Below are 5,278 nucleotides of genomic sequence, written 5' to 3'. Positions count from 1 at the left end.
TAGAGCAGGGTTTAGGGCTGTTGTGCATAGGGTCGCTATGAGTCGCAAGCGACTCGATGGCACATAACAACAACAACAACAAGGAATCAATGAGATACCAATTGGCTTATTTCAATTAACAGATATAGCCTTGGATGCACTCACCAGTCTATGCCAGGAAATTTGGAGGACAGCTCTCTGGCTAAAAGATTGGAAGACGTCAATGTTTGTTTCCATTCCCCCCCACCCCCAAACGTGAACTGAATGTGGATACTATTGAACAATATCATTAATCTCATTAATAGCATATGCAAGCAAAATATTGCTGTAGATCATTAAAAAATCAGCTAGAAAAGTCCGTAACTAGGGTACTTCCAGAAGTTTGAGTGGGATTTAGAAGAGGTTCTGGCACCGGGGATATCATTGCTGATGTCAGATGGATCCTGGCTGGAATACAGAATACCAGATAAATTCCTTTTTGTGCTTGATTGACTACACAAAGGCATTTGACTGTATGGATCATAACAAGTGGTGGCTGACATTGAGAATGGTAGTCCCAGAGCGCTTCATTGTGCTCATATGAAACCTATGTGTGTCAGGGTTGTAGTATCTCTCCATATCTATTCAATCTGTATGTTGAGCAAATTATTTAATAAGCTGGACTCAGAGAAGAGGAATATGGTCTCAAGATTGGAGGGAGACTAATCAATAACCTTCATTATGCAGATGACACAAACTTGCTTGCTGAAAGTGAAGAGGACTTGAAGAATTTGCTGCAGAAAATGAAGGAATGCAGACTTTCTTATGAAAAACAAGAAAAAAAAAAAAAAAAAAAAAAAAAAAAAAAAAAAAACAAGGATTTTTACCACTGGACTAATAGACATCATCATGATGGATGGAGAAGAGATTGAAACTGCCAACAACTTCATCTTGCTTAGATTCACAATTAACACCCTTGATACCAGAAGTCAGGAAATAAGGAGATGCATTGAACTTGAAAAGTCTATAGTTAAAGACATTTCCATTAAGAACCGATGATGTCAATTTGCAGCCTAAGTTGCATGTGATTTAGGCCATGAACTTTCTGATCACTTGTTATGTTTCTGAGAACTGGACAATGAATAGGGATAAACAAAGGAATGATGCCCTTGATCTGTGTTTTGGAGAAGAGTACTGAACATCTCATGGGCTTCTGAAAGAATATCTGTTATATGTCTTGGAGAAGGTGCAGCCAGAGTGCCTTTTGGAGGCAAAGATGATGAGGCTTCACCTCATTTGCTTTGGTCATGTTGCTAGAAGGACCTATTCCTTGGAGAAGGATATGACACTTGGAAGGGTGAAGGCTGGGCAAAGGAGAATAAGACCCTCAACCAGGTGCATTGACCCAGTGACTGCTGCTATGGGCTCTAGTGTGTTGGGAAAAGTGAAGATGGCACAGGATAGGATGGGGTTCAGATCTGTTGTTCATATCGTAAGTAAGAGTCATACTTGATTTAATGGCACCTAGCAAAAACAGAGTGCTAGTTTAATGCTTGACTACTAGCCAAAATATTGGTTGTTTTAATCCACATTGTGGAATCTGGGAAGAAGGTCTTACCATGAACTGCCAAAAGGTCACAGTCAGGAAAAACTTTGTGGCATATTGTTGTATTTTTGTTAAGTGTCATCAAGTCAAGTATGACTCAACAACCCTATAAACAACAAATTTAAATTTTGTCTTATCCTTTGCCAACCTCACAGTCGCTGATAACTCAAGCTCATTACTGCAGTTATTGTGCCAATCTACCTGGGTAAGTGTCTTCCTCTCCTTTGCCATCTTTTCACTCTTCCAAGCATCATGTCCTCTCCAAGGAATAGCCTTTCCTAACAACAGGCCCAAAATGTGTAAGAGTGAGCTTCATCACTCCTGTATCCAAGGAGCACTATAGCTGCACCTGTTTGTCCTTTTGGCAGTCCATGGGATATTCAGTAGTCTTCTTCAATCCCACAAATCAAAGGCATTAATTTTTCTCCTGTCATTCTTATTCATTACCAGCTCTCAGACAGTAAGTGATCAAACTTAGTCCTCAAACTAACATCATTTGGAGAAATCCCTGATTGTAGATTTTCCCAGTGTAATCTATTTCCTGACTGCTGACACCAACTGTATTTTTGTGGATCCAAGTAAGATGAAGTTACTGAAAGTTTCAATTTTTTTTCTCCTTTTATCATGATGTTGCCTATCAGTCCAGTGGTAAGAATTTTTTTTTAAATGTGGAGATGCAATCCATGTTAAAGATTGTACTGTTCAATATCTACAGCAAATATTTCAAGTCCTCTTCACTTTCAGCAAGCAAGGTTGTGTCCTATGCATAAGAAAGTTTACTGATAATTCTTCCTCTAATCCTTATGCCACCTTCTTCTTAGAATCAAGTTTCTCAGATAGTTTGCTCTGTATACAGATAGAATAGGTATGGAGAAAGGATACAATTCTGACACATCTATTCCTTAATTTTAAAACACAGAGGAGGAGCTATTCCTTGGAGAAAGACATATTGCTGGCAAGAGTAGAGGGTCAGTGAAGGAGAGGAAGACACTCAACTTGGTGACTTTTGCAATAGGCTCTTGTGTGTCAGAAAATGTAAGGATGACATAGAGTAGAATAGAAGATGGTCCAGATTTTTTGTTCATAGGGTCACTATGAGTTCTAGTGAACTCAACAGCATTTAACAACAATTACCAGTATTTCTTTGCTCTGTTCACCCTTGTTTTACTCACACAACAGCTTTTTGGAGTATGTATAGGCTGTAGGTATATGTATGGTGCACAATTAAGTGTTCTAAGATTCTAATTCTCCTCAAGTTTAATAATTTGTTCTGATCTACACAGACAAATGCCTTTACATAGTCAATAAAACAGAAATAGACATTCTTCTTTTATTCCCAACTTTTAACAAGGATCCATCTGACATAGCAATTATATCCCTGGTACCATGACCTCTTCTTTCTTTTTATTAATTTTAATGAAAGTTTACGAAGACTTAGGGTTTCCAGACATTCACTGTTGCACTTTTCTCCTTGCCCACCCCTTCTCCCCCAATTCACTCTTCTCCTTGAAAAGTGAAAGAAAAACTCTTTCATTGTTATGCAATCCCTCCCCCAAGACTACTCCATTGTGCAGCCTTCATCCTGTACTCCTGTCATGAATACCCAATCATATATTCCTTTTAAACAATTCTCTCCCTAATCTGTTTCAATGCAGTATACATCATTCCTCTCCTCCTCCTCTGCCTTTCCTCAACCCCGATGTCATTCCCGTTTTACAACAGTGACCATATGCAATATTTGTCCTTTTGTAACCGAGATATTTTACTCAGCATAATGTCCTCTAAGGTCATCTATTTTGCGTATTATTTCATGAGTTCTTTGTTTTTCAACGCTGCATAATATTCTGTGCATGAATGTACTAGAGCTTCTCTATCCATTCGTTTATTGATGGGCACTTGGGTTGTTTCCAACCCTTTGCTTTTGTGAGCAAAGCCGCAATAAACATGGGTGTGTATAGAACCTCTTCTAAAACCAGCTTGAACTTTTGGCAGTTCCCTTTCTACACAGTTCTAGATGTTTTGAATGATTTTCAGTAGTATTTAGCTTGGATGTTATATTAGGGATATTGTTCGATAATTTCCACATTTTGTTGGATCACCTTTTTTTGTAATGGGAACAAATATGGATATCTTTCAGGCTGTGGGTCGTGTAGTTGTCCTTCAGCATTCTCCACTTAGACTGATGAGCATATCCAGGGCTGCATATGTCACTTAAAACATCTCAATTTGTATTCTACCAATTCCTAGGGCCTTGTTTTTTATCATTGCCTTTTTTTGCTGCTTTAACATCTTCTTTCATTACCATTGGTTCTGGGTCATATGGTATTTTCTGAAATAGTTCTGCATTGCCTGGTTCTTTTTGATACAATGAATCTGTGTATTCCTTCCAGCTTCTTTTGATTCTTTCTATATCATTCAAGATTTTATCTATGGCATCATTCAGTATTGCAATTTGAGGCTTGACTTTGTTTTTTGGGGTTTTTTTTAATTCATTTAGCTTGAGAAATGCTGTACAAGTTATTAACCTTTTATTCTCTAATTCTAGAGAATAAAAATCATAATTCTAATTATCTAATTCTCATATTCCATTATAATATTATCTAGTGTCCCTTTGAAATCCTCAATTCTTGTATTTCAACATCTCTTCCCTTTGTTTTAGTTTCTCGAAGCTCTAGTGAAATGTTCAGTTTGTACCATGCAGTTCTCTTCTATTATAAGTGATATTGTCTGAGTTGGACTCAGTATCAGAAAGTTTGGTTTGAATGTTCCCACAACAACTCACAGTCACACCTGTAAGCCTTCCACATTCTGGCCTGCTCTTTTGAGTCTTAGTTTCCTTTTCCTACTTAATCTCACCTGTTACCTCTTGTTCATCAGGTGGTAAATTCAACTAAAAATATCTTCCTCTTTTTCTGATTTTGATTTTTTATATTCTCTTCTACCTTCAAATAAATATTCAAATTCATATTTCTCTAGGTCCAACTTCTCAGTTTTCAAAATCTAAATGTCAGAGTGATGTGTTCAGGAAGCCAATCACACTGCTATACATGTACTGGTGATGATAAGTGTTGCCTTTGAGACCACCAGCATATGACAATATTTTCCATAGGAAGGTTTATAACTGATAATAGTAAAGGGGAGAGAGGGCACACAGGAGCCAAATCCAGGGATCCTCTACTATGTCCGTTTTTGAGAGAAGATGAAAGAGAAAATGGACTGTAAGTTTTTTGTCCCCAAAATTAATTTTCATTTCTATTTTGCAAATCAGTATGCTATTATTCCCCCCCCCCCCGGTGGTTTAGTGGTAAGGAGTCCTCTGTCAACCTAGAAGCATGTGGTTCAAATTCATACTTTGCTTGGCAAAGTAAAGATGTGCAATCATTCCCTGCACAATTTACTGCCTCTAAAAATTTCCTAGATGGTTAGCTATAAGTAAGTTCCAACATAATGGTACACCATCACAACAACTGGTTAAACTTTTATTTCTTCAATCAATAATAAGAGATTTTGCATTGTTGTTGTTAAGCACCATTGAGTCGAGTACAACTCATAGTAACCCTAAGAACAAAAGATCTGAACCATTTTCTCTAACTATCGTCATTTCTCTAGTGTTCATAGGAGTGTCAAAGGTCTGTTACTTAAAAAGTCGATGCCAATCCTGCTTCCAAGTCTGTATTAATCTGGAACCTCTGCCAAATTTTGTCTACTATTGGT

This window comes from Elephantulus edwardii, unplaced genomic scaffold (assembly GCF_000299155.1).
Source record: "Elephantulus edwardii isolate Elephantulus edwardi_28Jun2011 unplaced genomic scaffold, EleEdw1.0 scaffold00056, whole genome shotgun sequence".
In the NCBI taxonomy this organism is placed as follows: Eukaryota; Metazoa; Chordata; class Mammalia; order Macroscelidea; family Macroscelididae; genus Elephantulus; species Elephantulus edwardii.
This window is presented reverse-complemented; position numbering follows the sequence as displayed.